We start from the raw sequence: 24,032 nt of genomic DNA, 5'->3' as shown, positions 1-24,032 counted from the left end.
ACTATATCAGTGCTTTAATTCTTCAGAATTAAAATGTCCTTATATACTACTACCAGATTGACTGCAATCATCAAACTGGTAGAGATGATATAGGGACAAATATGGAATGACACTATTAACCCCTGTGTCAGTTGAAGGTTCCATGTTAGTGCCTCATGAGATGCCAAGGTCCATTTTTTGGTAGTTTCTTATAGCCCTAATTCATTCTATTCCTTGGGTATGAAAAATTAAATATTAACATCAGGCTCTGAATTTTTCATTTAGTTTTGTATTCAGGTTGCAACCTTTAGCATGTACTTTACCTTTAGTTTTTCTATTTGGAAGAAAAAGAAAAAAGTGTCATTCATTGATCCAATTCAGTGGAGGGCTGCTAAAGTGAAAGCGAAGTTTTATTGATACAGCAATAGAGGAAGCTAAACTGGATTTGTAAAAAATAATATGACTAGTTTCCATAACAATTTGGAAATTCAGTTTGCTAACATTATTTATTTTGCCTTAAAGAAGAATAATCCATGATATCAAGGTTGTCTTCTTTTTTCATTGTTTCAGTTCACTTAAAAATATTAATTTTAATATATTCTTAAATAGCTCTCTTTAAGGTTTCAAACCTCTAACTTTTATTCCTGAATCCTCTAATATTTGAACTTGAAGAAAGGGATAATTGGTGCCTTAGGAAAAATAGGATCATAGACTATAGTGCTAAAAGGTATTTTAGATATTTAGCTGGCTAAGTGACACAGTGGTTATAGTGCCTTAAGACTCATCTTCCTGAGTTCAAATCTGGCCTCAGATACTTACTAGCTGAGCAAGTAACTTAACCCTGTTTGCCTCAGTTTCCTAATTTGTAAAAAAAACAAAAAGTGGAAGTGTCTTGGAGGCTTCTGGGAAGATGGGAAAGTAGGTGAGTAAATTTCAAACTCTCCAGATTTCCCCACAAACAGAACAAATTTGTATCTTAGGGCAAATATAGATTGCTGAAAAATCAAGAAGATTTTGGTTCAGAACAGGATACAATTGGTACAACTCAAGAAGAGAGCAAAAAAGACCTCAGACAGGAATTAACCAGTATGAAGTGCAAACACCTCCAGGCTAGCTCCTCTGAAACCCAGCTGGGGAGCCCTGGGGCTAGTTAGGTATGACTGAAGACTCAGCTGAAACCATAGAGACTTTCATCTCCTAGACTGCTTGCTTGAACTGTTCAGAGTCTGAGTTTGGAATGATTGAAGTAAACTCAGTTGATCAGGAACACCAGGTCCAGTAGTGCTGCTGAGACACAACTTGGAGGGGAAGAGCACAAACTCCTGAGTGCAGAAGCAGTGAAGCAGGGATGCTACTGTCTTTGGGCATTTGCAGGAGGCCAGAGCTTTTGATTTGGGGTTTCAGATCAGAGGGGAGAGCTGAAGTGAAGTTGAGACGCCAATCCCCCTACCCTATGATTAGAGGTGCTTACACTAATATTTCTCATTAAAAAAAAAAAAAAAAAAAAAGAATTGGCAAAGAAGAAAGAACCCAACCATAGAAACTCACTATGGGAATAGGGAAGAATAGGGGCTCATCTTCAGTGATGTTTTTACTTCACAATGAAGTAAAAAAAAAGCTTCTATCCCAAAGAATAATGGTAAATGATTCCCTGCCTAGAAAAAAATTATTGAACTCTAAAGAGAATTTAAAAATCAAATGAGAATCACTGAGGAAAAACAAACAACAACAACAAAAAAATAAAAGCCATTCTAGAAAGACAAGAAGATAGTGAAAAAGAAAAGTTATCCAACTAGAAAAAGATTCTTAAAGATGAAAATAACCCTTAAAAAATTAGAATTTGGCAAGGGGAAATCAGTGAAGTTCTAAGAGAACAAGAAATAATAAAACAGAATATGAAGAATAAAAAAAATAGAGCAGAATGTGAAACATCTTACAAGAAAAATGAAAGATCTGGAGAACAGTTCAAGAAGATATTACCTGAAAGCTGTGACCAAAAAAAGAACTTGACACAATAATGCAAGAAATAATACAAGAAAATTGTCCTGAAGTGTTAGATCATGAGAGAAAAGTAGAAATTGAAAAAAAAAAAATCCACCAGTTACCAACTCAAAGAAATTTTTTGTAGAAAACACATAAGAATATTATTGCCAACTTTCAAAATCCCCAGATCAAAGACAAAATTTTGCCAGAAACAAGAAAAAAAGTCATTCAAATGTGCTGGAGCTATAATTAGAATTGTACAGGACTTATCAGCAGCTACAATAAAAGACCACAGGTCCTGAAACCATCTATACTGGTAATCAAAAGAACTATGCCTACAGCCAAAAAATCATATCCAGCAAAATTATCTATAATATTCAATTAAAAAAATGGATTTTTGATGAACTTGCAGATTTTCAGAATGCTCTATCAACCAAACTAGAACTTAGTAGAAAATTTAACATGTAAGAGCCAAGATTAATTTTAAGAAACTTAAAGTGAACAAATTATTTATATTTTCAACATAGAAATATATAGCATATTTTTATGATCAACATTAGGAATTGGGTAGCTCAAAGAAAGATTTATACAAGTGAGGAAGAATAGACACAGAGGCGTTAGAGAGGGGAGGAGGCTTGTAGTTCTGAAAACCTACCCACATAAGGAATGGGCTAAATAGGCAACATTACATATATATCATGAAAGGTATAAAATATTCTTCAAAATATGTAAAGAAATAAAGGGAGAGGAAAAGGCAGAGGGGATGCAAAGATGAGGAAGAAGATAAGGGAGGAATCCATGGGTGGGGGAAAGTTAAGTAATAGCAAGGCAAGTTAAGGAGCAGAATTAAAGTAGAAGAATTAGCAGAAATAGGAAAGAAGAGATGTGCATAAATAAAATAACATAGATCAGTAGTCAAATTTATTAGAAAAAAAAAAGAATGACTAATAGGCATTAATTTAGATACAGTTAAGCTTGAAGATTCAATTAAGAAATAAATTTATATTATATGTCAGCCATACTAATGTTGTTTTAAATGCATGTTTACATATGTGTGTAAATATATGAGTATATGTAGATGTACAAATGTGTGTATATATATGAGTATATGTAGATGTGTATGCATGTTCTATATATGTGTGTATATAGATATATGTATATGTGAGTGTATATGTATATGGAAATGTTTTTTTCTCTTTCTATTTTCTAATAAATTAAAAATAATAAAGAAATTTTTAAGAAATTTTAAAAATGAGTTGGAAAAGGAAGTGGTAAACCACTCTAATATCTTTGCCCAGAATATCCCAGAGGGTCAAGGAGAATCAAACATGCCCAAACAAGTCCATTTTTATTGTTTTCTTGCTCATCTTTCCAAACCTCTTCCTCTTTCCAATAAATCTACATTGCATTGTACACAAAAATTCTAATTACTTAGCATAACTATCTATTATATTGAAAAGCATTTTTACAGGTGTTATCTTATTTAATCCTCACAACAACCCTGTCATTGTTATAATTATTACAATTTTACAGATGAGAAAACTGAGGCTGAAAGAAGTTAAGCGATTTATCCTGGGTTATACAGCTGTTGAAACTCACTTAATATTAGTCAAGGTAATAGCTTTCTAAAGTGAGAGTAGTGAGTATTAGGCTATGACTGGAAATAGTATCAAAAGACAGACTTTTGTCTCTCAAAAATTTTTTCATTGCCAGAAATAAAGGATGGCAAGGTGGAGCCACAGGGAATAAGAGAAGAAAATAAAGAAAGGATAAATGATCTATTACATCTTTTTTTTTTTTCCCTAGTGTTTCTAATTCTGTGAGAACAAGTGCTATTTTATTAAAAAGTTAGAACAATGCCAACATTTCAATAGTAACTGTAAGAAGAATTGGGTTACAGCTACCTAATTTCTATAAAAGTAGTAGAATATAATTTTATACTTTTGTACCTTTATTGCTACATTGTATTACCTAATTTTTTTTTCTAAAAAAATAAAATACATGAGGCAGATGTCCTATGGGAAAAATCTGTTATGCTCTGACGGCATAACTTGCTTTACAATTTTGCGACATCTAACTGAAATATGTACATAAAATTTAACTGTATATATAATTATAGTAAATAATATTTTATCAAATTTATAGTTATTAAAGATTCCCTCAAGATTTAAAAGCTCAATCACTTCATACTATTAGTCCATAATTGTGAAATCCCCAACATTAAAGTTTGCATTACATGACTTACATTACTTTAGACACACATGTCTGGTCTATGAATTCCTATTGAAGTCCTCTGGAAAAAGAAAAAAAAAAAAACACTCGTGCTAATGAAAAGCTTCATTTTCATAAATTATCAAATCTTTGCTATGTATAATTGAATCATGAATTAATTTGCTACATCAAGTTTAAGCTGAAACATGAAAACAAAAAATTTCCATTTGAATATTAAATAGGAAAAGAAATATTATTGGACCTTATAATAATTATATTTATTCATTTTATTGATTATTAGTATTATTATTATTTTATTTTAATTTATTTTATTAATGTGATAGCATGGCAGAATAGATAATGAGTCAAAAAGTCCCAATTCTAGTCCTGCCTCTGACACATACTAGATGTATGGCTATGAACAAATCATTCAGTCTTCCAGTGCCACAGGTAAATTTCCCATTCAGGAAGTTTCAAATCAGTTGCTAATGTTCTTGTGAGAAAGGCATTTGTATTCTGAGAAATTCCCACACCAAAGAAATCACTGGACCAACTCTCCCCCCAAAATAGTATTTGTGATTCTTTGATCCATTCAGTTCTATCCAAACTATAGTTTCAGGGCAAGCATGCCATTTTAATCCTTAGTTTTGAATAAGTAAATGGTTATAGCTAGATAGATTAATCTTTACTACTCTGCATCTTATAAACAAGATCTTAATTTCGGTCATGATGTTCATTCCCCAAAAATGAAATAATCACTGAGACAAGAAGTCACATGCCATCTTTTGAACAAGCATAGTGCTTTATCAGAGGACTTTGTAATTGAATTATTTAATCCATTCATCAGTAATCCTTTTGTCAATTGGTATTAATACCCTTAATGACTTAGTTAAAGTGAAGACATTGTCAAATTTTGCCTATTTGTAATTATCTATTTAGCCTGTGGGAAGATCATTTAAAAATGATCTGAGAGGTTAATTTTACCTTATCTGATTCTTCTTATGCAGCAAAGTAACTGTATGGATATGTATACATATAATGTATTTAACATATACTTTAACTTATTTAACATGTATTGGTCTATCAGCTATCTGGAGGAGGGGGTAGGGGAAGGAGGGGAAAAGTTAGAACAGAAGGTTTTGCAAGAGTCAGTGCTGAAAAATTACCTATGCATATATCTTGTAAATAAAAAGCTATAATTATATATATATATATATATATATATATATATATATATATATATATATATATACACATACATATAGATATGTGTGTATGCATGTGTATATATATACACATACATATATACATATAATTATGAAAAAAAAATCTAAAAAAAATGATCTGAGAATAAAAAGTACATGGTATCTGCTAAACTGAGACTCTTCTTCCAGGATAGATTCAAGTTTTAGAGCCAATCCTGAATTTGAACAAAGACACAACTAGTATATTAATTGATCCATTAATTCTGCAATATTTATAATATGGACATTTTCAAAGGACTTTCTATAAATGGGAAAGAGGTATATAAGACATTTTTCCTGACCTCAGGAGTACATGGCATACAGCATTTCTTCATCACTTTTCTCATAAATTTTTTATAAACATTAAATGGAGTTTATGAACAGGGAGACCAGTGTTTTTAAAATTTTGTATGCCTATACTAAAGTTAAATTAAGCGTTTGAACCACCAGTAGCAGGAGTTTGGTCTACAGCAATTCCCATAAAGATAGGCATGTATTTTAATTCCTTATGGTGAGACACATGTTCTGGCCCTTTGCCAAAGGACATACTTGATCAGTGGCTCCTGGTTGGGTCCCTGAGACTAAGAGAATTGCATAGAAGCTGGTTGATGGATGAGTAAGAAACAAGTACCACTTGGTAAGCAATATAAGCAGAAGAATGAAAAACTCCCTTTTGACCCTTTTGGTTGGGGCTCAGGAAGCCTCTTTAAATTTTCAGGAAAATATGGGGAAGAGGAACATTCTTCTTCCCTCACTTTTCACACCAGCCATAGTGGTCACAACTCATAAACATGGCTGTGTAAATATAGACTTACCTAATTGAGCCTAAGTAGATCTCAAACTTTCAGACCATTTTTCAAGTTTGTTTTTCTTTGCCTGAGCACAGGTAAACTGAGCAGCAATATCAATAGATGGGAATTTCCAAACTCTGTGGCTACCTTGTGATTTTGAGTCAATGCCAGTCATTTATTCCCTCCCAACCCTCCCAAATTTTATTGTAATTCCAATATAGCCCCATAAAGACAGCAAGAGCTGTAATGCATTTTAAGTGCATATCAAATTTATACACATTTATTAAAATATTTAATTATGGAAGCTTGATTATCAAAAGTGATTATAACTAGGGCTGTGTTAATTACAAAAGGTTAGATCCATTTGCTCAGATTATTCAGGCGTTAAGGTATTCACAGGGTTAATGCTAAATCCTACATGTCTCAAAAGGTGGGCTAGAAGAAGGAGAAGATGGCACTGATGGACCCCAGCCTATAAATATGTTATATATATTGATTATAGGGAAAGAATTTTAGAATGCTCCTTTCATTGCCCAAGCTAATTTTCTCCATTTCTATTGACTTTTGGATATGAACAAGGCAATTCTAAAAGTAAATTATAATATTTCCATATGGGACAGTAAGACAGAATGTAATTTTTTTAAGAAGCAAAAACAGAACATATAATTCTTGCTAACCATCAGAAAAGAGGTGCTTCCTAGAATAATTTCATTTCTGGAGGTAGAAGATGACCATATCTAGGAGCCATGCTATGTGTGGCCATGAGATCTGAACCACATGAATTATTCAGGCACAGAAGCCTGAAATAAAAGGTTATCAGTTTCATAGTCCTGAAAAATTGTATTTGTATACAACCATAAGTGCAATAGATTTTATTTTTTTGTGTTCCTTACTTCACTCTTAGGAGTCTTTTATACCTAAATCATTTCTTTTGTAATAAAAGAGAGAAATTATTATCAAATACTTGATATTATGAACAAAGAAAACCTTTTTAGGGGGTCCCTGTTAATCTATTATGAGGATATTGGCAATATTTCTTTTGTTTTAGAGATTTCTCTCTCTCTCTCTCTCTCCATATATATATATATATATATATATATATATATATATATATATATATATATATATATATGTAAAAGCTAAAAACTTTGGTAAAAGCCTGTCTTCTATGGAGTCAGGGTCCTCTAAGCTGAAATTTTTAAGTGTAAGTGCAAAGTAAGAGGTCCTCATGAGATGATTCCTTTTCCACTATCACCACCTCATTCAGCATTTGATCACACATATTTTCTCAAAACTGTGTCATCTTCATATATCAGGGTTTCAATGTGTTCCTGAGGACCATGCTTTCTTTCAACAAATTAAACTCAATATTTTAAAGCACTTATAATGTGTAAGGTAGCACTCACTTAACTAGTTAACCTATGTTATAATCTTGTCTTTCTTTTTTTGCTCTTTGCCTTTTAATTTTTTTTTTTGCCTCAAATCACCTTTTATCCTATTACCAAATTGGGTTCATTTAATCACACAATTTATAATAAGCCTGTGTGGATACTGTGCAGAAATAAGTGCACTTTTTAATGGGAAAATTTTCTCCTTTTTAAACCGTTGTCATTATAAACATACTTTGCTATTTCCATTTTCCTCTCATAAAACCAGTTTTGGAAAAAAAATGGCCTTATTACCTACATTTCTTAATTTCTTTGGTTAAAAGACTCTTTAAATCAGTTTAGGAATATATGAAAGACAGAAGGCACTGTCTCTCACTAGTTGGAAAATGAAAGGAGCTCAGGAGCTACTAATTAGATATCATCATCCACTTTTATTGAGCATGTCCAATATTTAGCAAATTATACAAGAGAAAAGATTTCACTTAGATTTCATTTTATGATATGATGATGAACTTCTTTTTATGATACAATGATGAGTGCACTTGAGTGCATAAACTTATTTCTTCTGTTCTGTCTATGTTTTTTTTGGGGGGGAAGAGATTAAAAAAAAAAAAAAAAAACATCTCTTTTGTCTTGTCCCTTTGGGATTTTCTCTCTTAGCTAAAGTTTATGCCTGAGTGAGGAGAAAATGTACTCTTCCCTCCCAATAGGGCCTGCGAATTAGAGTTCCATTTACATAGATAGTTATATGAAATAATCTACACTTATTCTCTTCTTTCTTTACTTTTCCTGGTCACCTCCAAGCACACACTCACTAATCTTCATGACCCGTAGAAGTCTATAGAGGACAAAGGATACTTGATCTCAGTATATAACAATGGAACCATGGCTCTAATACTTAGAAGCTATGTAATCTTGGCAAGTCATTTAATAATAATATTTCACATTTATTGAGTAATTTCAAATTAATAAAGTGCTTTTCTCATAACAACCCTATAAGGTAGATTCATTATCTCCACCCAACAGAGTAGGAAATGGATTCAGAAAATTGAAGAAATTTGCCCAAAATTATACATCTAGGGATTTTTCCAAACTGGCATTCAAACTCAGGTCTTCTGATGATTTTACTTCTTCTAATATCTACTACACAATACTATTTCACATGCCATTCATTAAATTTCACAGGATTTCAGTGAGGAAAAGCTTTAATAAGTCTGAAACCAAATGGATACTATATGCAGATACTGTATTTCATATAATTATTCTCACTAGAACACATTTTAGGGTACACAGGCCAGAGGCCAAACATGATTGTTTTCTTCTTCTTTGAAGGTAATCATTTATTATAACTCTCTAACTCTCTCCCTTCCATCTTCTCCTAGTGGTAGTCAAGATGAAACTAGTTCTTCAAACACTAAGTAATTAATATAATTTGTATAAATATTTATAATTGATAAACATCTTTAAGACTGACAGAACCATGGCATTGTTGCATATTGGCCACAGAAACAGAAAGATCTAGATTCAAGTCTTACTTCTTACCTGTTTTGACTGAATGACAGTTGGTAGGTCACATTGGTAGGTATCTCAGTGCTCTAATACTTCCTGGTAAAATTGCAGAGAAGGTGGCAATTACCACTTGATAGATAGAAAGTTCCTCATTTGAACCCCATTCATTAATGAGATCCCAACTATTCCTAATAATAGTGACTGATTTAGTTTAAATCAATGATTTAATATTAAACTGCTTTGTCCTACTTGGATTTGAGCTTATGTTTAACTCATTTTCTCTGCTTGAATCTTTCATTTTCTTAGGTGATCATGGAGCACTGAAAAAAGAGCTCATACTAGCAATCTTATGTTAATTTCTCTATTCACCAAAGTCAGGAAGCTACAATTAAATATCTACCATATCCTATGTACCCAAAACAAACTAAATTTAATTGTGAATCAAAGTGTCTTCTAAGGTAACAGGAAAAGAATTCTTATTTTTTAAAAAAATTCTTTGTTTTCTTACAGCAAAATACACTCTGTGAATTAGTCATGTACTTTATTAAGAAATTGATAATTGTCTTTTATGCTTTTCAAGCCTCATAATTTAGTAAACCTATAATTGAAAAGTGAAATTTTGCAATAGAAAAATTTAACACAGTCTATATTGCTATGGGAAAGCAAAGAATTTCCTCCTACTTTAGCTTATTAATTTTCAAATAATGCTTTAGGGCTTGTTGAAATCATTCTTTACAAGGTGGTAAATATATAGTTATCCAGACTGTCTGGGCTGAAAACTAATTACCATTAGAAACTGAAGCATTTCAGCTTGTTATTCCTGCAAATCAAACAACTGCATATACAGTCTCCATATAAACTACAATGTGCTGTGAACTAGGGATATCCTCACAAGTCAAATCATAACCTAAGAAGCCTTGTTTCCTTTTTTTTTATTTGTAAACAAGTTTAATGTAACTTTAAAATGTGGATGGGGTGGGAGGCACCAAAGGAAATAAAGTGGAAGTGTAAAAAGAAATCCAAAATAGAGATTAAAGAATTAAAAAAGAAGAAAGAAAGGAAGGAAAGAAAGAAAGAAAGAAAGAAAGAAAGAAAGAGAGGGAGGGAGGGAGGGAGGGAGGGAGGGAGGGAGGAAGGAAGGAAGGAAGGAAGGAAGGAAGGAAGGAAGGAAGGAAGGAAGGAAGGAAGGAAGGAAGGCAGGAAGGAAGGAAGGAAGGAAGGAAGGAAGGAAGGAAGGAAGGAAGGAAGGAAGGAAGGAAGGAAGGAAGGATGGAAGTAGTGAGGGAGGGAGCGAAGAAAGGAAGTGAGGGAGGGAGCGAAGAAAGAAAGAAGTGAGGGAGGGAGGGAAGAAAGAAAGAAGTGAGGGAGGGAGGAAGAAAGAAAGAAGTGAGGGAGGGAGGGAAGAAGGAAGGAAGGAAGGAAGGAAGAAAGGAAGGTAGGAAGGAAGGAAGGAAGAAATTCACTATCTGCTATAGAATCCAGATGTCTTTCTGAGAAGAAATAGTGAAAATTAAACAGACTGGGAAAATCAGAACAGATAGAATGGTTAAAGTACCTAGTGATCCTTATATGTGAAACTGATTCTTAGCTTATTTCTTTGAGAGATGGAATTTAGGGAGAATAGAATAAATTTTCAAATATCAGGATGATTGTTGTGAAATGAAATGGTAAAAATTAGGAAACAAAAATTATTATATTCAAAAGCAAAGTGAAACAGCATAGATAAGTTCATTTTCTTTAAATTTATTAGGGAAATGATTGATATATTTTCAAAGAATACAAGGTTTTCAAGATTCCAGAGACCAAAAGATATCTTATAAAAACTAATGAGTTTCATTGCCACTTGGACGTCCTTTTAATTTTGGAAAGTATTAAAAAAAAAAAAAAAAAAAAAAAAGATTCAGTCACAGACAAACTACAACAGCACAATGAACATTTGTGCTTTGCTACCACACTGTATTAACTTACAGTGTTCTGACATAGACGGGTATCTGGGTGTGTTAGGTAAGAAGGAGGGAAGGGAGCTTTTGAAGTGGTGAGTGATATGTGTATATGACTCTGTGTGTGTATTTGTTTTTGCGTAGGTGGAGAGAAAGGTCAAAAGGAAAAAAGAGATCAGTTTTGGAAAAATTCCTCAATCTAATTACCTGGAATTCTGCCCATATTACTCTTAGAAAACATAAAAAGAAAGTGCTGATTGAAATATATTATCAAATATCAAATACAAATATGATTTTGAATTGCACTGTCTTTTGTCCTTCCTCTGCCTTCTAAGAAAATATGGGAGTATATATAATAATCCAAACTTAATTAAAAACAATATTCCTGAAAGCATAAACCTAATACAATGTATGTGTTCATAAAAAAGTTTGCATAAATGTTATTTTGTTAATTATTTGTTAATTACATAAGAAAAGTTTGCCATTTATAATAATTATGCAGTAAATCTTTTCACAAGAATGAAAATTTCTAATGCAAAATAATAGCCTATTTTTTCCATTTTGGGGTATGGTGGGTTCAGATTTTATATCTCAGTATAACATATGTTATTTCCTCTAAAATTATAAATATCTCTAGGGAAAAGTCATGGTCTTTTTCATACTAAAAATCTCATCTTTACTTATAGTACTAAATATGTCCAGAGGATGTTTGCAGAATCCTGTGAGGATGATAGGAAGTAGGGAATATAGAACATTGCTGGAAAGCTGTAGTAGCTCTTGACATTAGGCATAGATCCAAGTATAGGAGTGACCATTTTATTAATCACAACAATAGAAAAAACCACATTTGTTATCCAATTCATGTTAGTGCATTGAAGCATGTATGTTCTTTGTTCACTTTGAATCTTAGCCATTAATGACTTGGAAGAAGTTTCTGTGGCTGACATTCTCATTATTTCCCTTAGATCTTCAATCTCCAGCCTTCTCACTCTGTTTCTTTTGGGCATCAGGTGTTTGTAAACTTGATTTATATAATAAATATTTAAGAAAAAATAGAAACTTGAGGAAAATTACAACCTTAAACTCATGAAATTTTACTTTAAAATCATCTCAAAATAAAATTATAATTGATGAATGAAGTATTTATTATATATTTACTTTACTTAAAAGAACTCATCTTGTAATAGGGTGAGACCACATGTATAGAAAGTTTCAACTGCCAAGTCAAATAGAAGCAGCAAAGCAGAATTGTAATTCATCTTCTTCGATGGGTTTTTTTTTCCTATAAGCAAATCTATATCTTTGTCTGATATTAAATTATTTGATAGTACCAAATATTTTAGTGGCAAGAGAGATCTTGCCTGTTGATGTGCCAGAGGATTTTGAGTGTAGAGTGTAGTATGCAGACCCTTTAAAAGTTATTGCCAGGTTTCATCCACATTCACAAGGATAGATAATCTGGATGCTATTTGCAGGGACTACACTGGACAATACCCAGGGCAATTGGTCAGAACACTGCTCTTGGACTTGGTATTCTAGGTTATTAGTAGGACTGTGGAAAGTGATAGTCAGGATCCTAGCAGTGATATACCTCTCCTGTTACAAAGTGCTCAAATTCCCAGCTGTTTGACTGCCTCCAGGGTGATTTGCAGTAGTTATGTAACTTGAGGAAGGTATATAGAATTTTTTTAGAAAGAGGGAGAAGAGAGAGAATCTATAATTTCATTATTGTAGAGAACTTCACATAACTTCACAAAACTCCCTTCAGAGATACAGATTAACAACTTATTTACTATTTATAATCCTGGTTTTCTGGGGCACTAAGAAATGTAGTGAGTTGTTTATAGTCACAAATCAGGACCAAAAATATAATTTATAAATGAATTGAATGATGTTTTAGCAAATACACTTGAATATTGGGAGAACCTTGTAAATAAAAGATTGCTCTTTTTTACATACATAGATTATCTTAGTGAAAATCTTTATACAACTTTTTTTCTTAAAAAAGAGTGCCAAGTTTGGTACCCATGTAGCCCTAAAATGGACATGAGCCATTCCTCTTTATTTCCTTCCCTGGGTACATTGAAAGTAGATAAATCCCTCCGCCAGTGAGTGATCTTTCAAAGACTCTCCCAACTGTGGCCCTGAAGTCAAAATGGGTATCATGAGCTCTGAAAGATTGTTTAGGTGCCAACCATAGAGTGGATGCTATATCAGAAGGACTGAGATTTGGGCCAAGAAGCTATTCAGCATTTTACCATAATAATAAATATTATATTTCATTGACATAATAGCTCATACTTTTAGAACATTTTATAGCTTTAAAAATACATTCCTGATACCAACTCCATGTGGTAAGTAGTGCAATTAATAACCTCTCTTTATAGATCATAGGATCAGAAATCTAAAGTTAGAATTATCTTAAAAGGGGGCAACTAGGTGGCACAGTGGATAGAGCACCAGCCCTGAATTCAGGAGGACCAGAGTTCAAATCTGGTCTCAGACACTTAACACTTCCTAGCTGTGTGACCCTGGGCAAGTCACTTAACCCCAGCCTCAGGGAGAAAAAAAAAAAATTAAAAAAAAAGAATTATCTTAAAAGTCAAGTAGAGAGAGGTGAAAAAACTTCTGAGTTGAATAGATCCAGATTTTCTCACTCTGATTCTATGCTACTTATAATGTTAAATACCATCAAAATGATCTTTGTTAAATCTTATACACACAAAAATATATTGTGATTGAGGCTATCATAGACTAATAAAAGCAAAAGTCATACAATCCATAAATTAGTAGTACAGTTTTGCCCTGAGAATTAGAGAAAAACCATTTCAGAATATGAAGAGATATCCTTTATGTCCCTCTGCTTCTTTAATGAAAGAAGAATCTGTAGTCCCCTCTGGATGGCAGCGAAAACTCTACAATCAATCAAGAAATCTAAATTAGGGAACAAGGAGAAAATAACAGTCACATAGCTCCTCCGTATTGCACTGTACATATCAGAGGTCTTTCTGCTCTTACCTATATATTATAAATATAAATTGCTAGAAATTGCCCAACACACTTCTTGTCCAATTCTGTCTCAAATTAAGAAGGTAAGTAGCTTGTGGAGTTTAATTTGCCTCCTAATCCCAAAGATAAGTAACTGAACTTAAATGAGTTCCTTTTCCATTTTCACACCCAGAATTATGTTATGCGCAATCCCTCTTAGTGAAGAAGAAATCATCACCATCATCATCAAAAATAATTAAAATTTTTGTAGTGATTAAGTTTTGTAGTGATTTGTAAGTGATTTAAGTGCTAGTGTCATTACAATTCTGTGAAATAAGTGCTATTATTAATATTACTTTAGAGATAAGGAAATAGAAGCTATTCTGCTTTTCTAAATATAGATAATATCATCTCTTAACAACAGTGACAAAACTCTTAATAGAAAAGAATATTTTGGGGTTTGTCTTGTCTCTTTGTTTTGTCTTTACTATAAAAAATGAGATCTGTCATTACAAATTACTTTTCCATATTTTGTTAACTACAAATACTTAATTTGTGTGTTTTTTTCATATCAATGTAACATAAATAAAGCTGATGCAATCTTTCTATTTAATCTATATAAAGATGTAGGCATATAACCATGATTTTCTGTGTTTAACAAGTATGTAGCAATTCTCAAGATTCAAGTATATCTCATGCTATAATTATGAAGTAAAATTTATTTTGTATTGGAAATTCATAGCATATTTTCTTTAGCTATGGGTTTCCAAAATGACGTCACATAATACAGAATGGATTTTTTTTTTTTATACAATCAAGGAGTTGAATGGCTAGATCATGAATACTGTGGAGTACCTTTTTTTTTTTTAAAGATTATACTTGACTTCTGGCAAAAATGGCAGAGAAGAGGCAAACAGCTGCTTGAGCTCCACGTTTTCTCTCAGAATTTACTTCACTATAAGCCTCGGAATTAATGCTTGACCAGAAAAAAAAACCCACATATAATCACCAACAGAAGACATCCTTGAAATTAGCCAGAAAAGGTCTGTGTTTGCTCAGAGGAGGGGACGAACAGACTGGACACAGGCTGAAGACAAGCAGCAAGAGCAAGACAGGCAGCTCACACTGCAGACCAGAGGGGGAGGAGTATGATCTCTGCCGTTTCTGCAAAACGACCTATACCCTAGGAGCAGCAGAGAAGTTGTAAACACCGGTGGTAAAGAACAAAACCCCTGGAAAGCTAGAGTCTCTCAGGACCCGGCCACCTCTAAACCCACCCGGAGTGACTCAGCGTGTTCTTAGAGCCTCAGAGTGCAGATGCAGCACAGCCATCGCTGTCCTGGTAGTGCCTTGCTGCTTCTTCCACAGTCTGGTAGAGGAAGCCCAGTAACACCATCCAGCCCCATCCCTCCCAGAAACAGACCAATTGTTTCTCTTGTCAATTTGTTTTCTTTGATTCTGCTCTGACAAAATGAACAAAAAATTTAAAAGGGTTCTAACCACTGACAGCTTCTGTATGGATAGAGAGCAGACTTCAAACCCTGAAGAGACTAAAAGCAGATTGTCTCCAGAGGAATCCCCTAAGGGGGATATGAGCTGCTCCTCAATACATAAAACTCTCATAGAGGAAATCAAAAAGGCTCTCACAAGAGAGCTAGAAGAGAAATGGGAAAAGGAAAGGGGAGCTTGGCAAGAGAGTCTGGAGAAGTCATCCCATGCATTTAAAGACAGAGTGGATAAAGAAAACAAATCATTGAGAAATAAAATTAGGGAGTTGGAAAAAGAAAACAGCTCTCTAAAAAATAAAATGAATGAAATGGAAAAAAAAATTCTACAGAAGAAAAAACTCACTTAAAAACTCAATTGGACAATTACAAAAAGATATTTTAAAAACGTGAATGAAGAAAATACATCATTGAAAATTAGACTCGAACAAGTAGAAATGAATGACTCAAGGAGAGACCAAGAAGTAGTAAAGCAAAACCAGAAAAACGAAACAATTGAAAAGAATGTCAAGTACCTTATTGGAAAGACAACAGACCTGGAAAACAGATCCAGGAGAGACAATTTGGGAATAATGGGACTCCCTAAAAAATGTGAGGAAAAAAAGAGCCTGGACACTATTTTCCAGGAAATTATCAAAGAGAACTACGCAGACATTTTAGAAACAGAGAGTAAAATAGACATTGAAAAAATTCATCAATCACCTATTGAAAGGGACCCTAAAATCAAAATGCCAAGAAATATAGTGGCCAAGTTCAAGAACCATCAGATGAAGGAAAAAATATTGGAAGCTGCTAGAAAAAAGCAATTCAGATATGGAGGAGCCACAACAAGGATAACCCAGGGTCTAGCAGCATCCACATTAAAGGAATGAAGGGCCTGGCATATGATATTCCAAAAGTCTAAGGAACTTGGTATGTAACCAAGAATAACTTACCCAGCAAAAATGAGCATCCTTTTCCAGGGAAGAAGATGGACATTTAATGAAATAAATTAATTCCATCTATTCTTGATGAAAAAAACCAGATCTGCACAAGATGTTTGATCTTCAAATATAGAACTCAAGAGATTTCTAAAAAGGTAAAAAGAAATCTTGAGAACTATATTTCTGCCATAAAGATATATAAAGAACACATGTATAATTTGTCCTAGAAACTAGAGGTGGAAAGGAAATTATATCATAAAAAAGGGTAAAGTGGTGGTACTACATCTCATGAAGAGGCAAAGATAACCTATTATATCTGAGAGAAAGAAAGGAGGGGGATGAATATAGTGTGTATCAATTGACATATTCGATTTATGGTGAAACTTCTTCCACTTCATTGAAAAGTGGGTGGGAAGGAGTAAGCTAAGGGTAAGGGAAAACAGAAATTGTGAGGAAAAAGGGTAAAAAATAGGGGGAGGAACTTTAAGGTGGGGGAGGGATACTAAAAAGAGAGGGCTGTGAAAAGCAAGTGGTGCTCACAAGTTTAATACTGGGGAGGGGGGTAAGAGGAAAGGAAAGGAGAAAAGCATAAGCAGGGGTTAACAGGATGACAAGCAATATAAATTTAGTCATTCTAACCATAAATGTGAATGGTAAACTCCCCCATAAAGAGGAAGCAGTTAGCAGACTGGATTAAAAGCAAGAATCAATTATGCTTTCTGAGTTACATGAGATAACATTTGTTTTAAGTCTTTACAATCATATAAAATAGTTACCACCATGTAAAAGAAAAACATAAAGTTATCCAAACTTTGTGAACAGCAAATTTGGTCATCCTACTTTAAGGGAAAACATACATGACTATGAAAATGCAAAACCAATTTCTGAATTGTACATCTCTCAAATTGATTTTTACAGGTTTACCAACCTTATTATTCGACTAAAACTGCTCTCTCCAAAGTTATCAGTGATTTCTTAATTGCTAAATTTAATGGTTTATTCTCAGTCTTCATCCTTCTTGACCTCTCTCTGAATACTTGGCACTTAATGATCTTTTCTCTAATATCTAGGTATCTACTAGCCAACCACTTGAATAAGAAAACTTTCTTTTCCATAACATCAACTCTGAGGTCGCACTGATCTGACTGATGATTACCTTACTTAGGCCACTATTTGAGGTAGACTCTGAACATTCATATACATAACTTATTCAGCTATTTTCCAACTGACAGACATCTACTCAGTTTCCATTTTCTTGCCACTACAAAAAGAGTTGCTGCAAATATTTTGTACATAAGGGTCCCTTTCCCTTCTTTATGATCTCTTTGGGATACAAACTCAGTAGAAATACTGCTAAATCAAAGGGTATGCACAGTTTGATAGCTCTTTGGGTATAGTTCCAAAATGCTGTCCAGAAGGTTGACAGTTCCACCAACAAGGTATACGTGTTCCAGTTTTTCCACATTTGTCATTATCTTTTCTAGTCATCTTAAATGGAGGTGTATAATGGTACCTCAGAGTTGTCTTAATTTTGCATTTCTCTAACCAATTAGTGATTTAGGAAATTCTTTCATGTGACTGGAGATTGTGTTAATTTCTCATCAGAAAATTTTCATATCTTTTGACCATTTATCAATTGGAGAATGGCTTGAATTCTTATAAATATTAGTTAGTTCTCTATATATTTTAGAAATGAGGCATTTATCAGAACCCTTAAACGTAAATTTTTCCCCAGTTTATTGCTTCTCTTTTGATGTTCCCTTCCAATCTGCATTGGTTTTGTTTGTACAAAAACTATATTACTATAGTCATTGATTATTTTGTCCAGTGAAGCAAACCTATTTCACTGATTGACTAATTCTATTTCTTATCCAGTACCAAATTCTTTTGATGATTGTTGCTTTATAATATAGTTTTAGATCTGGAACAGCTAAGCTGTTTTTATTTGCATTTTTTCATTCATTCCCTTGAAATTCTTGACCTTTTGTTCTTCCAGATGAACATTGTTATTGTTTTTTTCTAGCTCTAAAAATAAGTTCTTGGGAGTTTGATTGGTATGGCACTAAATAAGTAGATTGATTTAGGTAGTTATTGTCATTTTTATTATATTAGTTTGACATATCCATGAGCACTGAATATCTTACTTTATTTGTGTGGAAAGTGTTTTGTTACTGTGTTCATATAGTTTCTGATGTTGCCTTGACAAGTAGACACCCAAATATTTTATATTATCTACAGTTATTTTAAATGGAATTTCTCTTTGTATTTCTTGCTACTGGACTTTGTTGGTAATATATAAAAATGCTGATGATTTATGTGGATTTATTTTGTATCTTGCAACTTTGCTGATGTTGTGAATTGTTTCTAGTAGCTTTTTAGGTGATTCTCTAGGGTTCTCTAAGTATACTAGCATGTCATTTGCAAAGAGATAATTTATTTCCTCATTACCTACTCTAATTCCTTTAATCTCTTTTTCTTCTCTTATTGTCAATGATAAAATTTCTAATATAATATTAAATAACAATGATGATAATGACCAACCTTGCTTCACCCCTGTTCTTATTGGGAATGGTTCTATTTTATCTCCATTACATAATGTGCTTATTGATGGTTTTAAATAGATGAACTTGATCATTTTAAGGAAAAATCCATTTATTCCTATACTTTCTGGTATTTTTAATAGGAATGGATGATGGATTTTTTTCAAATGCTTTTTCTGCATCCAGTGGTATAATCATATGGTTTCTGTTAGTTTGGTTATTGATATAGTCAATTATACTAATAGTTTTTCTAATATTGAAACCACCCTAGATTCCTAATATAAATCCTACTTGCTCATGGTGTATTATCCTAGGGATAACTTGCTATAATCACTTTGCTATTGTATTAAGAATTTTGCATCAATATTCATTAGGGAAATTTATCTATAATTTTGTTTCTCTGTTTTGTCTGTACCTGGTGTAAATATCAGTACCACATCTGTGTTATAAAAGGAATTTGTCAGAACTCTTTCTTCTTCTATTTTTCCAAAGAGTTTGCACAATATTGGCATTAATTGTTCTTTAAATGCTCAGTTTTGCTAATTCTTCTTACAGCTCTCTTAACTTCTCCTCTAGGAATTTAGATGCTATATCACTTGATGCATATATATTTTGTATTGACATTACTTCATTATCTATGGTACCCTTTAGTAAGCTGTAATTTCCTTCCTTATCTCTTTTAATTAGATCTATTTTTGTTTTTGCTTGATCTGACATTAGGATCACTACCCTTCCTTTTTTTTTTTTTTTTTATTACTTCAGCTGAAGCATAATAGATTCTGCTCCAGCCTTTTACCTTTACTCTGAATGTAACACTCTGCTTTAAATGTGTTTCTTATAAACAGCATATTGTAGGATTCTGGCTTTTAATCCAGTCTGGTATCTGCTTTTATTTTATGGGAGAATTCATCTCATTCACATTCAAGAAGGTGGAGGTTTTAATTTGGGGTTACAGGTCAGAGGGAAGAGCTGAAGTTAAGCTACAGGCACTATCTTTCCTATTCCATGATTAGAAGTATTTATGCTAATATTGTTCATTAAAAAAATAAAATAAAATGAACAGGCAAAGAAGAAAGAACCCAACCATAGAAACTTAATATGGGGATAGTGAAAACTAGGATTCATCTTCAGAGGAAGACACTGAAGTTTAAAAAAAAAAAAAAAAGCCTCTCCTATACCAGATATTTATGTCTTTTAACCATTTAGTATTGGTGGCAAAGAATTGAAAAATGAATAGATACCCATCAGTTGGGCAATGGCTGAATAAGTTATGGCATATGAATTTAATGGAATATTATTGTTCTATAAAAATTATGTACAAGCTGATTTTAGAAAGGCCTGAAAAGATTTACATGAACTGTTGCTGAGTGAAACAAGCAGAACCAGCAAAATGTACACAGCAACAAATGTACATAGCTTGTGAGATGTTCAACTATGATCTCCTCAGTGGTTCAGTGATCCAAGGTAATTCTAATAAATTTTTAATGGAAAATACCACTCATATCCAGACAGAGAACTATGGAAACTGAATGTAAATCAGCACATACTATATTCACTTTTTTTTCTTCTTTTGATTTTCCCCTTTTATTCTGATTTTTCTTTCCCAACAGGATTCATATGGAAATACATGAAAAATTAATGTACATATATAACCCCAAAAAATGCTATCTTCATGTAGCTGGGGAAAATTTAAAAAAGAATAAATTGAGCAAATAAATTGTTTTGCCTATGATAAATACCCAAATCAATTATAAAGGAAATATGAAGACTCTAGAGAAAGAACCAATAAATCAAAGTATGTATAAAATATTTATCTACAAAATTTATGTATATAATGTGTATATAAAATAATTATATATGTGTGCATACACATATAAATATGGATGTGCATATATATGTGTGTATATATATGTACACATGTATGTATGTATATAGATTGATAGATATTTGTGTCTAATGGTAGACACATCTCTAGGACAGGGAAGGTGAATAGAGGGAAAAAGAGGGAGAAAAATTTTATATGATAGCTTTATTATATATTGAAAAGAAATAAAGCAGCTAGATGGCTCAGTGTTGGCACCCACCTTGGAGGCAGGAGGAACTGAGTTCAAATTTAGGCTCAGACACTTAACACTTACTAGCTGTGTGACCCTATACCTGAGCTTTGAAGAAGAGAAACATTTTTCTTTTTCATTTTTTGAGAAAGAATACGTGGTGTTTCAGGCTCTTAAAGACCTACTCTAGACATATAAAGAATAAGATATAGAATTTGGAAGCTGCAGAAATGAAAGAAAGTAGGCTCTTCAACAAGTCCATGAATTTCAGATTGCCTCTGAAGTGTCTTTGAGGAATTTTCCTTTGTGTGAGAAAGGGGCAATGCTTTTGATTCTATTGAGTTCTCACCTCACTCCCATATAAATATTTCATTCCATCTATGTATTTTCAATAAATTTTATTCTATATTTCTTGTCCAATTTATTTTTGTTACATGACTGAATAAATGTGAGTACTCACTATTCACTATTTAGATGCGCTTTTGCATAATCAGTATTTGATAGAAAGAGACCAAACCGACAGATTTAAGTAGGCATTAGAACCCCTCATTAAAAGAAAACAGGAAAGTGGCTTTTGTTTTGAAATTGTTTTTGAAGTTGTACTGAGTACAATATTGAAGCTGAATATTGGACAAACAATATTTGAGGGTGGAGCAAAGAGATGTAATATTAATTCTACAGCCCCTGCTCAGACTGGAACATATGAGTCCTTATTCTTGTCCCACCTTATGAGGTGCTTGTCTTTTTGTTTTAAATCCTATGATAGCTATCTCCTTCCTTAGCTTTGGTACAGATCATATCCATCAGTCCCTTCCATGAAACACATTTAGATAAAACATGTGGACATATATATATCTTACATACATACATGTGTACACATACATATGTATGCAATATATACATGTGTACACAATATACATACACACATATACATATATATGTACACATACACACACACACACATATATATATAGCACACATCTTACAAATACATAAAAAAAATCTTCATTAATATCAGTGTTATTCAATTTTCTAAGGCAGACAGTTTAGAATGTTTCGTTTTTAGAAAAGTAAACATGAAAATTCTTAAAATAGAAATATTTTTTCACTGTGATAATATATATATATATATATGTATGTATGTATATCTGTTTTTGTTGATCTTTGGTCAATAAAGAACTGAGTTCTTATTCAAATAGAAGTAGGATGAATCACGTGGAAAATTGCCCAGTGACTTCCATAGCCTTAGTCAGTTTGTCTAAAAAAATTCTTATCTTTTACACTAATAGTCTCTAGATGATTCTGTATGCTAGCAATCACATGAGATGATGACAGTGGAATAAAAATTTAAAGTGATTCAAAGGGCAACAATGTTAGCAAGTTGCTTGGGGGTACCCAAGGTTAAAATGCCTTGGCCAAGGTCATATATGACATTTTTTGATTCATCTAATAGCCTTTGGGATCTAAATATTTTGAATGCCACACAAAGTACAACAAAATGTAATAACTCTTTCTGATAGGTTATAGATATAGTTTAACTTTAAAATTTCATAGAATTCAGTCCCATACTCTCATTTTATAAAGAAATAGAAATGCAAAGAAATCAAGTGATTTAACCCAAGTTCAGGATTATTTATTTTATGGCAGAACAGAATAACCTTTGGCTATTGACTTGAAAACTATTGTTCTCAGTATCAGATATCTACTATTTATTAAATTTTGACCATGTGTTCTTTCAAATAAAAAATAAAAATTTCTTTATTAGAAAAAAAATAAAAACTTGAATATAATGTGTCTATTATGATTCCTCTTCAGCTACATTGGGAGTTAACTAAAAAAAATGAATGAATAAATAACCCAGGCCAGTAGGCACTGGAATGAAATCTCTGATTTTTCTTGTACGTCATGATGAATATAGAAATATGTTTAGAAGAATTGCACATGTTTAATTTATATTGACTTGCTGACTGACTAGGGGAGTTGGGTTTTAAAGAGGTGAATGTTGAAAACTATCTTTGCATGCATTTGGAAAAATAAAATACTATCAATTTTTTTTAAAAAGAAAGAAAAAGAAAAGACTTTTAAAGAACTGTGGCTTGAGAAACAGCATGGATTAAATAAAGAGAATTCAGAATTCTCCTCCCCCCCCAAAAAAAAAAAGAGGACCAAAATGGCATCACTATGATGGAGTTTTTCTGACTGTGACTGATCAGACCAATAAGAGATCAGAAGCTTCTGCCACAGGTCGGGCACAAATAGTCTATGTTCTGAACATGTGGAGTGGAGATGTCTCTAAAGAAATATGAATGGATACTACAAAATGCTTATTATTATTATTATTATCATTATCATCATCCTACAAGGATTTTAATCTCTTGTTTTATGTATATGCAGATCATTTCTCATGATTTTATTTCATCCCTAAATTTCTTCCAGTAAGTTAATTTAAATAAGTCAATTACTTTAAAATGAGTTTTGTTTTGTAGTTTTTACATAATATAATGTAATATTGTATAAAATGATTCAATTTATCCACCTATAAAATGGGTAGAATAATACTGGTATCACTTCTCACTTAGATATAATCAATGCTTGTAAAATGGTTTGAGACCCTAGAATGAAAGGATCTATGTACTTATATTACTGTTATTGAATAGACAGTGGCAAACTTAACATTTGAATATTGCAATGCTATTTAACACAAATATAGTATATTATAAGCCAACTTAGAAGTACTAAAGCAGGAACAGTTAGGTGGTGCAGTGGATAGAGTACTAGCCCTGAAATCAGGAGGACCTAAGTTCAAATCTAGTCTCAGACACTTAACACTTCCTAGCTGTGTGACCCTGGGCAAGTCACTTAACTCTAATTGCCTTATCAACAACAAAAAAGAAGTAGTAAAGCTATCACCCAAAGCTGCCATATACATGACTTCTTGTTATCTTAACAGCAATCTGTTCATTTGTATTCTTGTTTT

At 32.6% G+C, this 24,032-nt stretch overlaps 1 long non-coding RNA gene across 5 annotated transcripts in view; it reads left to right on the top strand.

The window, feature by feature from the left end:
* The window catches only part of LOC141564892 (uncharacterized), a 102,080-nt gene that overhangs the window by 64,499 nt on the left and 13,549 nt on the right, over nucleotides 1-24,032 (top strand). The window lies entirely within an intron of this gene.

Source organism: Sminthopsis crassicaudata, chromosome 3, assembly GCF_048593235.1.
Source record: "Sminthopsis crassicaudata isolate SCR6 chromosome 3, ASM4859323v1, whole genome shotgun sequence".
In the NCBI taxonomy this organism is placed as follows: domain Eukaryota; kingdom Metazoa; phylum Chordata; class Mammalia; order Dasyuromorphia; family Dasyuridae; genus Sminthopsis; species Sminthopsis crassicaudata.
This window is presented reverse-complemented; position numbering and strand designations above follow the sequence as displayed.